Raw genomic sequence first — 12,170 nt, forward strand, 5'->3', positions numbered from 1 at the left:
GACTTTTCTCTTTATTGTCACTTCAAACTTAGTTCAAGTGGGTTCGGTTGAAAGTTTAAATTATCTGTGTGAGGAGCATTTGCTACTACCTCTGCTGTCAAATTATCGAGGACATAAATGTGCATGGAGGAAATGATTTTTTTTGCATCATAATATATGTCTCATTTATATCATAAAGATTAAAATACAAGTCAGATAAAGACCGACATGACGAAACTAAAAAGACAACAGAACGTCTCTGAGCTTGACACCAACACCCGTCATCTGCCTCCGCCACCACCATAGCAGCTACCGTAATAAAAAATGACGGATCACCTTCTCATCGAGCTCGATGCGGTTCCATCGCTTATATGCAACTTTGCGGACCTCCAAGCTGGCTCGCCAAAGATGAAACCATTACCGTTGAATGAATCAGACCTGGGCAACACCACGGACACGCCATCGAACCGAAAAAAATGACGGATCACCTTTTCACCCGAGCTCGATGTGGCTCCATTGCTTATATGCAGCTTCGCGGACCTTCAAGGTGGCTCACCAAAGACGAAACCATTACCGTTGAACAAATCAGACCAGGGCAACACCCGGACACGCCATTGAACTCCAGATCTGGCACCCCCACGTGACTAAGACGCCGGAGGAGGAAACCATACCTGCCATCCACGAACTACACGCCCAGCACATGTTTCGTCTTCCAGATGTCAATGATACAGACCACAATTTGCATCTGCTCCTCAATTACCTCCCAAGCTCCACGCCGACATTGGAGCAAACGCCGTCGCAATGACAGAGCCCAAGGACACATGTCCACCACAAGGATGCCGCCGCTGCCACAATATCCCTGCTTGAACAGGCTGGTTCCCAGATCCTTCACCGATAATAGAGACGATTGCCTCATCGGAGCAGAATTCGGAGCTTCTTTATCAGCATCGTCGTCGCCGCCGCCGAAGCCAAGACATCGAACGATCCAAAACCCTAAGCTTCTTGGGCCCTAAAATCTAAAAGCTAAAATGATCCACACGCGCAGGATCCGACGACCCCCCTCACAACCGATGACCAAAATGTCGCCGATGAAGGAGAGACGCCGGAAGACTGCGCGGGAAGGAACGGTTCTCATGGTGGCGGCAGTTAGGTTTCTCTACAGGAGGAAAACCCGTTCATTTGCTTTATATATAGTTACCATTGGAGGAAATGAATTCAATCCTTGTGGAATCACCTGTCAAGCGTCAATAATCCAATTATATATTTTATATACGTATGTAGAGATATATTTATGGTATATATAAATGTACATCGCCGCGAGCTCAATCAATCATCAAATCAGAAGGAAAACTGCGAATCAACCTATGGTTGAGACGGTTAGATGGAAGTGGTATCCCCAACTCATCAGGGTTCAAATCCTGGTGCTCGCATTATTCCTGAATTTATTTTAGGATTTCCAGCGATACGCTTTCAGTGGGAGAAGATGTTACCATCGACGACGAGACGCCTACGGTTGCTTCGTAAATCTCAATATGATATGCCGATCTCTCGGAGGTGCTCATAGGGGTAGGGTATGCGTGTGTGCGTTCATAGGGGTGAGTGTATGCACGTGTACATGAGCGCCTGTGTCTGTACTGATGCTAAAAAAAATCAAAAGGAAAACTCGGTCTCCCCCTCTTCTCCCCCACCCCCACGGCCCCACCCTCTCCCTCTATTCCCGCTTTTGCCAATTCCATAAAGCGGGCAGGCTGAAAGGAGCCACGCTTTCTTTCGTCGCTTTTCCGTACAGCTCAACCGCGATCCGCGACGAACCCCTGCCGCGGAGCGGTTAGGTTTAGCTTCTGCGGAGCGATGAGCGGTGGCGGCGGTCGATGGGGCCGCGCCGGAGGCGGCGACTATCTCGGCTTCATCGCGAGGAAGCTCATAGGATTATATGGCAGAGGTGGCCAGCGCACGGTCACCCCACATAGGGCAACCTATGTTAAACTGTATAGATAAACCAATATGGTTAGTATTTAGGTTGTAGTTATCTTGTATAACAACCTGTACTTATCTCTTTGTAAACCCTAGCGGCAGCTCCTAGAGGCGCCCTATATAATGCTATCGAGACCACCGGCCTAGGTGTGTCGATCCAATCTATTTCCTCTTGTTTCACATGGTATCAGAGCCCCTTCGTTTTTGGGACGAGGTGTATCTATCCGCATGTTACCTTATCAACCGATTATCCATGGTCGACTACTTCGCCAAGATCCGCTCCAACGCCGATCAGCTCGCTGTTGCGGGCCGCCCCATGCGAGAGGAGGACATCATCACTGCCTTCATCACCGGCCTCGACAGCGACTATGAGCCACTCATCACGGCCATCACCACCCGCATCGATGTCATGACGTTGGGCGAACTCTACTCCCATGCCATCTCCTTCGAGCGCCGCCGTGAGTATCACGCGGCCCGCCTTCAACTTCACACAGGCGGCTCCTCTGTCAACTACGTCGCCCGCGACAGCAACGGCAACTCCAACAACCGCGGCAAGGGAAACTACCGCGGCAAGGGTCGCGGCAACTCCGGTGACCGCGGTGACTACAACAACAACCGCGGTGGCTACCGTGGCGATCGTGGTGGTGGCGGCAATCACCAAAACGCGAACGGCAACCGCGGCGGTGGTGATTGCGGTGACCACGGTGGTGGCAGTGATGCACGCCTGCAGTGCCAACTCTGCCAGGGCCCTGGGCACTATGCTTGGGAGTGTGCTCAACGCTACAACCATGCCTTCCAGCCTCAGCACTCCAAGATGGCGGGCCTAGCAGCTGCATCACCACCGTCCATCCTCGGTGATCCTACCTGGTTCACCGACACGGGGTCCACCGATCACATCACGTCGGCTCTGGACCGCCTCACCGTGAGGGAGAAATATCCTGGACAGGACCGCATCCACACTGCCGACGGATCAGGTTTGCACATAGCTCATCGTGGTCATGCTCTCCTTCCTACTCCCTCTGCCAATCTCAAACTTCGCAACATACTACATGTCCCCAATGCCGATAAGAATCTCCTTTCTGTTAATCGCCTTGCCACTGATAATCATGCTTATCTAAAATATCATCCTACTCATTTTCTTATGAAGGATTTGACAACCAAGCGGGTTCTTCTTCAAGGCAGATGTGAAAATGGGCTCTATACCATTCGGCCCTCACGTTCTCATGTCCTGTCCTCAGTTAGCCTCTCTACTGAGGATTGGCATGCTAGGCTCGGCCATCCATCCACACAAGTTGTTCAACACGTTTTGGCGTCCAATAAATTAGCATCGTCGAGTCGGGCTTTGACCCATGTGTGTAATGCTTGTCAACAAGGCAAAGCACATCAGCTACCCTTTCCTAGATCCTCGAGTGTGTCTTTGTTTCCTTTGCAACTTATTTTTTTCAGATGTGTGGAGACCTGCCAAAACCTCTTCTGGTGGGTTCCAATACTATGTGTCATTCATTGATGATTATAGTATATTTGTGTGGATTTATCTTCTTAAATGAAAGTGTGATGTGTTTGATGTCTTTCGTGATTTTCTCGCCCATGTTGAACGCCTTCTTTCTCGTAAAATCCTGTGTGTTCAATCCGACTGGGGTGGGGGATACGAAAAACTTAGCAACACATTTTTTTCGTCAACTTGGCATTGCCCATCACGTTTCTTGTCCACACACACATCAACAGAATGGCTCAGCCGAAAGGAAGCACCGTCACATTGTTGACATGGGTCTCTCCTTGTTATCACATGCGTCCATGCCCCTTCGTTTTTGGGACGAGGCGTATCTATCCGCATGTTACCTTATCAACCGATTACCCAGCCGTGTCATTGGCAATATGAGCCCCATGGAAAAATTGTTTTCCACCAAGCCGGACTATGTCTCCCTTCGCACGTTTGGGTGTGCATGTTGGCCCAACTTGTGCCCATATGACACTCACAAACTCGCTTTAGATCTCAACAGTGTGTTTTTTTCGGGTACAGTATTCGTCACAAAGGCTACAAATGCCTTCACATACCTACAGCTCGTATATATAACTCACGCGATGTTATCTTTGATGAACAAATTTTTCCCTTTGCCAATGACCAACCCTCTCCAATCCCACCTCGTGTTGCTGAACATGCCATTATTTTATTTCCATATGACCACATGAACTATGGTGCATCTGTTTCTCGGACTAATCTGGATGCAGGTACTGTTTCGGCGCAGAAAATCCCCTCAACGGACTCCCAGGTGGATCCTGTCTCCCGATCTGCCGCCGTATCAGCCTCGGATCCTGTGTCACCTGACGACAGCGACGTGGCGGCAGCCGACCGTGGGGTGCCAGGCGACAGCGCGCCAGCCGACAGCACCGGGCCCGCATCTCCGCCGATCGCCAACCCCGTGGCTTCTGAGGAGGAGCGGACCGAGACGCCTCTCGTGTCGGCTTCTGCATGCGCGCGCCCGGCCCACGCTGTGGCGAGGCCCACCCCTGCGCGGGCTGCTGCGTTTCCTGCCTCGCCCCCGGCTGCGGTCCAGCTGGCGCCTGCGGAGCGGGCCGTTCCCGCTGACGGCGCTGGATCCGAGGAGGACCTGGTGGCTGCGCATGCTTCCTTGTCCGACACGGGATCCCAGGGGGATTCGCCTGCGCGCTCGGCTGCATGCGCCCCTCCTGGATCTTCTGTGGCTGCTGGATCCTCTGTTCCGCCTGCACATACAATGACGACGCGCACGCGTGACCACACCCGCAAACCAAAACAACGTACAGACGGTACTGTCACGTATAATCCGTGCCGTCGTGCCTTCTCGGCCCTGCGGGAGCCAGTTGATCATCGTGAAGCAGTTTCATCTCCGGAGTGGCGGCTGGCCATGCAACTTGAGCTCGATGCGTTATGACAGAATGGCACCTGGACTTTGGTTCCTCCTCCTCCTCGTGTCAACGTCATTGACTGCAACCCTAGCGCGCGCCGCCGCCCCCTGCTAGCTCTCCCCTCGCCGCCACCAGAGTAGGTCTCCGGGTAAGCCAGTGCGGCCGACGAGGACGGTGGCGGTGTGGAGAGCCACGGACGCCGAGGCGGCGGCCTCGGAAGGAGAGGCGACGGATGGCTCTCCGGCGAGCAGTGGTCGCGGATACTGCTTCGCCCCCTCAGCCGCGTGGGCGGCGTGGTGGCGGCGGTCGTTTGGTGGCTGGTCTTCGCGTGTCGTCTTCTTCTCGGCGGACGGTGCCAGATCTGCAGGGCTTCCCCCCCCCCCCTCTCATAGCACCTTCCACCCCAGTGTTGCTGGTCCTTGGCGGTCCCTGGTCATCGGATGTGGTGCGTTTGGGGTGCGGGAGTGGCGGCAGTCCGGGAGAAATCCTTGGCCGGTGTGGACCGGCCATGATGGTGACGACATCATCTGGTGCCGTGCCCCTCCCTGGAGGCTCCGTCGAGGTTCTGTTCCCCTCTCCCCCCTCTCGCCCCGGGTGAAAACCTCATCCTTTTGGATGGGGCGGCAGCGGAGCTCTTCGTCGTCACCTTCTTGGAGGTGCCGCTCTGGTGGTTCGAGAGATGCGAGGGCGTTCTGATTTGGGGATTGGGAGATCGATGGTCGCGTGGTCCAATTTGTCACATCGGTTCTGCTCTTTGGCGGGTGATTGGCCATCCCGCAGCTTCTGTGGTCATCCCCTGTTCTCGTCGTGCTAGTCTGCTTGCCGACGGGTCGGCGCCCTTTGTTCAGGGTCGGGAGTGGATAGGGTTCCATCCCTCATCTTCAGCTGCACATTGACGACAGGGTGGTCGCGGTGCCGCTCTTTGCGGGCTTGTCCTTGACCTCAATGCACTTGATGTGTCAGTTATCGTTCTGCGCTTCCTTCCTCAGCACCTTCGATCTTGACAGCTTCATCCCTTCGTGTGTGGCTCTATGCGTGTGGGCGAGGATCTTCCAAGGCGAGCTCGACTCAGCTGGGGGCGGGGCTGAGTATCTCTCATGGTTGTTCGTGGCTATCATCTAATCTGGCTCTAGGGTGAGCTTCCCCATCTTCCGACGGTACGACGTCCTTCGAGCCAGGATGAGGGGCAGGGGTCCTCTTCAGAGATGGTTTCTGGTTGGTTGGTTGCAGCTCACCACTCCTGGTGCAGATGAGGGCATTATCCCTGCCTATGATGGGTCTCATCTTGTTAGTGCTTCCGCTTCATCTATGGTGCTCATTCTGCGGTTGGGGACATCATCGACATCAAGTGAAGCTTTGTTGTCCATTATGTTGTAGTGCTTGGTGTTGTTGAGGTTTGTAAGTTGTCTAGTAGCACCATGTATCTGTTGGTAAGGTGCTATCCGATGTCACTCCTGGCCGGTTGATGGCTTTGTTAATTTAAAGCTGGGCTCTCTCTCGAGCCCTCGTTCTAAAAAAAACATCATTAATACGCAACATGCATGCAAGAAAAAATAGTGGAGGAAGTACTAGCTAGCACTAGTAGAAAAAGGACCTAATATGAGACACATTAGTGTCGGTTCAATTTTGAGCCGGCACTAATGTGTCCATTAGTGCCGGTTCCAACGGCTAGCCGGCCGTTCTCATTAGTACCGGTTTGTGGCGAACCTTTAGTACCGGTTCGTGCCACGAGCTGGTACTAAAGAGGATTGTGGCAGGGTGTTGTCAGTCTGGGGCCCGTTCAGCACCTTTAGTACCGGTTCGTGGCACGAACCGGTACTAAAGGTCGACGTACATAAACCCTTCGTCCACCCGAGCCACTCTGTTCTTCCCTTTTCCTCTCACTTCCTCTGTTCTTCCCCTCTCTTCCCCGAGCTCCTCACAAATATTGCCCAAAATTTGTCAAGATTTGAAGGCCCCCATCCATTCAAATGATCACAAAGGTTAGCAACTTTGTCCTTTCAACTCTCATTGCTAGTTAGCTCTTGCAATGCTTTGTATAGTGATTAATTTGGGAGGAATTATATTTGCTAGTATTTGATTTATATGCAATTTGAGGTCAAAAATAACACTTAGTTTGCATATGTAGGTGTGGTTTACTTAGTGCCTTCTAAATCTCCGTCGTAACCACCGTCGATCGCCCGCACCGTCCCGTCGCCGGCACCACCTTGTGGTGAGGCTCTTGTTCATGAATGTTTTACACATTACCAAATTGATTTTTGTGTGATTTGGATATATAGTTAATCGTATAATTATCTTACCCGTATGTTGTTTGTTATACATAGTGCCATGGTTTTGATATCCGTCCCCGTCGGCCCTCGTCCTTGTTATGATTCGGATGTGGTATATTCTCTTTTAAAACTAGTTGTTGCATTTCGTGGTTATGACAAATTATGCCCATCAAGTTGACATAGATATTTTTATCTAGGAGGTATGTGAACCAGAAATTCCAACCGACCCTATTGTCGAGAGGTTAAATTTAGTTGAAAGAGAAAACAAGTATTTGAAATAAAAATTGAAAAGAATTGAGGGGGAGAAGATGGAATTGGAGTTGCATGTTGCCGATGTCATCGATGATCACAAGATCAAGATGGAGAAAATGAGGTTGAAGATTAGAAAGATTAGAAAATATGCCATTGATAGTATGGCTTGGTATCATTATGCTGTTGGATCAATTGTTACCTTAGTTCTGATCTTCGTCGCATTTGTTGTTGCATTTATATTCTTTAGCTAGAGAGTTATTTGTATGTTGCATTTAATTAAGTTCTGTATATGAACTTTATGTATGAACTTGTATTAATTTGGTCTATTCGGTGTTGTGTAATGAAGATGAACCGACAATGGATGTATGATGACCGATGCTCTCCCGAGTTCATTAATGGCGTGCATACTTTTCTGCGGGCCGCTGAGGCAAACAAGCGGGCGGATGGTCTTATGCCTTGTCCATGTGCTGGCTGTAAGAATGGTCACAGTTACTCTACGTCAAAAACCATTCACGTCCACCTATTTAATTCCGGTTTCATGCGTCACTATAATGTTTGGACCAAGCACGGAGAAATAGGGGTTCTGATGGAAGACAATGAAGAAGAAGAGGATGACGACAGCTATCCTGGCCATGGGTTCCCTGAATACGATGATACAATAATGGGGGAAGAAGCTGAGCCGGCAATGCGGGAAGAAGCTGAAGAAGAGGCATCAGATGAGCCCGCTGATGATCTAGGTCGGGCCATTGCCGATGCAAAGAGAAACTGCGCAAGTGATCTGGAGAGGACGAAGTTGCAGCGCATGTTAGAGGATCACAAGAAATTGTTGTACCCGAATTGCGAAGCTGACAAAAAAAGTTGGGCACCACACTTGAATTGCTGCAACGGAAGGCAGAGAATGGTGTATCTGACAAGGGATTTGGAAAGTTGTTGGTAATGATAAAGAATATGCTTCCAAAGGACAACGAATTGCCCGAGAGTACGTATGAAGCAAAGAAGGTTGTCTGCCCTCTAGGGTTAGAGGTACAAAAGATACATGCATGCCCTAATGACTGCATCCTTTACCGCGGTGAGTACGAGGATTTGAACGCTTGCCCGGTATGCGGTGCATTGCGTTATAAGATCAGTCGCGATGACCCTGGTGATGTCGAGGGCGAGCGCCCCAGGAAGAAGATTCCTGCCAAGGTGATGTGGTATGCTCCTATAATACCATGGTTGAAACGTTTGTTCCAAAACAAAGAGCATGCGAAGGAGATGCGGTGGCACGCAGAAGACCGTAAGAAAGATGAAAAGTTGAGAGTACCCACTGACGGTTCACAGTGGAGAAAAATCGAGAGAAAGTACTGGGAGAAGTTTGCAGGTGACCCAAGGAACGTATGGTTTGGTCTAAGAACAGATGGCATTGATCCTTTTGGGGAGCAGAGCAGCAACCATAGCATGTTTGTATAACCTTCCTCCTTGGTTGTGCATGAAGCGGAAGTTCATTATGATGCCAATGCTCATCCAAGGCCCTAAGCAACCCGGCAACGACATTGATGTGTACCTAAGGCCATTAGTTGAAGAACTATTACAGCTGTGGAATGGAACAGGTGTACGTGCGTGGGATGAGCACGGACAGGAAGAATTTGACCTAAAGGCATTGCTGCTCGTTACCATCAATGATTGGCCTGCTCTCAGTAACCTTTCAGGACAGACAAACAAGGGATACCGCGGATGTACGCACTATTTGGATGATACCGACAATATATATTTGGATAGTTGTAGGAAGAATGTGTACCTGGGACATCGTCGATTTCTTCCGACAAGGCATCCCGTAAGAAAGAAAGGCAAGCATTTCAAAGGTGAGGCGGATCACCGGACGAAGCCTCTCCACCGTACTGGTGCTGATGTACATGATATGGTCAAGGATTTGGAGGTAATCTTTGGAAAGGGTCCTGGCGGAAAACGTGTTCCGAAGGACGTTAATGGATGCGCACCCATGTGGAAGAAGAAATCTTTATTTTGGGACCTGCCATATTGGAAAGACCTAGAGGTCCGCTCCGCAATCGACGTGATGCATGTGACGAAGAATCTTTGCATGACCCTACTTGGCTTTTTGGGCGTGTATGGGAAGACAAAAGATACACCAGAGGCACGGGAGGACCAGCAACGTATGCACGGAAAAGACGGCATACATCAGGGTCAGGCCAGCTACGCTCTTACCAAAGAAGAGAAGGAAATCTTCTTCGAATGCCTGCTCAGCATGAAGGTACCATCTGGCTTCTCGTCGAATATAAAGGGAATAATAAATATGGCAGAGAAAAAGTTCCAGAACCTAAAGTCTCATGACTGCCACGTGATTATGACGCAACTCCTTCCGGTTGCATTGAGGGGGCTTCTACCGGAAAATGTTCGATTAGCCATTGTGAAGCTATGTGCATTCCTCAATGCAATCTCTCAGAAGGTAATCAATCCAAAAATCATACCAAGGTTACAGAATGATTTGGTGCAATATCTTGTCAGTTTCGAGTTGGTGTTCCCACCATCCTTCTTCAACATCATGACGCACGTCCTAGTTCACCTTTGCGAAGAGATTAACATTTTGGGTCCTGTATTTCTACACAATATGTTCCCCTTTGAAAGGATCATGGGAGTCTTAAAGAAATATGTTCATAACCGTGCTAGGCCAGAAGGAAGCATCTCGAAGGGCCATGAAAATGAGGAGGTCATTGAGTTTTGTATTGACTTCATTCCTGACCTTAAGCCGATTGGTGTTCCTGAATCGCAGCATAAGGGCAGACTGGAAGGAAAAGGCACGCTAGGAGGGCATCAAATAATATGTATGGACGGGCATTCTCTCACTGAAGCACACTACATAGTTCTACAGAATTCCACCTTGGTGGCTCCGTATATGGAGGAACACAAGAATTTTCTACAGTCCAAACACCCGAAGAAGTCCGACGACTGGATTACACGCGAACAAACGAGGACTTTCGCCGGTTGGTTGCAGAAACGTGCCCTGAATGATGGCGATACTCAAAATGACCTGTACTCGTTGTCCCAGTTACCATCTTCGAATATAATGACTTTCAAAGGGTACCAGATAAATGGGAATACATTTTACACGATCGCCCAAGATAAGAAGAGCACCAACCAAAACAGTGGTGTCCGCTTTGATGCAACAACCAACATGGGAAAGGAAAGATATTATGGTTACATAGAGGACATATGGGAACTTAACTATGGATCAGGTGATTTGAAGGTCCCTTTGTTTCAGTGCAAATGGGTCAATATGACACGAGGCGGGGTAATGGAAGACCCGTAGTACGGAATGACAACAGTGGATCTCAACAATCTTGCGTATGCAGACGAACCATTCGTCCTAGCCAATGATGTGGCACAGGTTTTTTATGTGAAAGACATGTCTACCAGGCCGAGAAAAAGAAAAGATAAGGAAGCGAATGGATCATACGACGAGCCAAAGCGCCACATAGTTCTTTCAGGAAAAAGAAACATCATGGGAGTGGATGACAAGACAGACATGTCAGAAGATTATGAAAAGTTTGATGAAATTGCTCCATTCACAATGAATATTGACCCGAGCATCCAGTGAAATGATGAAGATTTTTCATGGCTACGGCACAAAGGGACACACGCGAAGAAAAAGTTTCACACCCAAAGATCTGGGATGTGATCGGCTTCACTATCATCACTTTCTTCTGTGTTTCACACCCAGGAGGGAATGTCTGTAATAGTTAGGGTAGTTATGTGTTTTGGCATTTGAAACGCGAAGAAATTTTATGTGCAAACAAATTCTTTTCATGCATTTACTGATTTTTTCCAGCTAATAAATGACCCTGAAATTGAAAAGCATTTCAAATGAAGTCAGAAAAGGTTGAAAGTTGGCATGGTATCATAATTACATACAAATAGCATGTGCAAAAAAGTAGAGAGGGTTACGGCAAAAACTGGATGCACTTCGTGTACAAAATCGACGATCTCTTTCGAAGTATCAGGGTTTCCGACGAAAACTGAACTGTTACAACGGCATTTCATTTTTTAAATAACCTAAGCATTACCAAATTGAATATAATGATAAAACACACTAATATTAAACATAAGTAAAAAGAATCACTGAAAAAACTTTTTCCAAAGTTAAGTTATTCACAAAGTAGTGATTCACACAAATTTCAAATAATTCAAAATTTAAACTATTCAAATTTAAAAACTACCGGCACTAACAGAAAGTTTGTAATTTTTTATACCTAAAGCAAAAATATTCACAAAGAAACTCTAAATACAGCAAAAAACAACTCAAAAATAAATAAAGCGAAAAAAATTAAGAAAATAAAAAAGCCCGCCTACTGGGCCAAAGCGGCCTGCATACGACTAGGAACACAACCTTTTGTTGGGCCAGGATGCAGGCCCGCAAAGGCCCAGTAGGCCCACTGGGCGAAGAGGACAGGTAGGCCCAGTAGGCCTCCTTAGGAGAGGAGCTCGAGAGAGCTACCGCACTGGGGCTTATAAACCAGTGCGGTAGCCCCTCGACTAGCGAGGTGGGACTAAACTTGTGCACCGCCTGGATCCAGCGCACCCACTTTAGTACCGGGTCGGGGCTCCAACCGGTACTAAAGACCCCCCCCCCCTTTAGTACCGGTTGGTGCCACGACCCGGTACTAAGGGGGTGCGCTTCCCGCCGCTTCGCCTGGCCAAAATAGACCTTTAGTACCGGTACTAAAGGTCCATCCTATATATACAACACTTGAAAAAAATTCAGTTCCCCTCTGTTTCCTCCCTTCATCGCGCCGCCCTGCCCCGATCGACGCCGTC

Source organism: Triticum dicoccoides, chromosome 3B (assembly GCF_002162155.2).
Source record: "Triticum dicoccoides isolate Atlit2015 ecotype Zavitan chromosome 3B, WEW_v2.0, whole genome shotgun sequence".
In the NCBI taxonomy this organism is placed as follows: Eukaryota; Viridiplantae; Streptophyta; class Magnoliopsida; order Poales; family Poaceae; genus Triticum; species Triticum dicoccoides.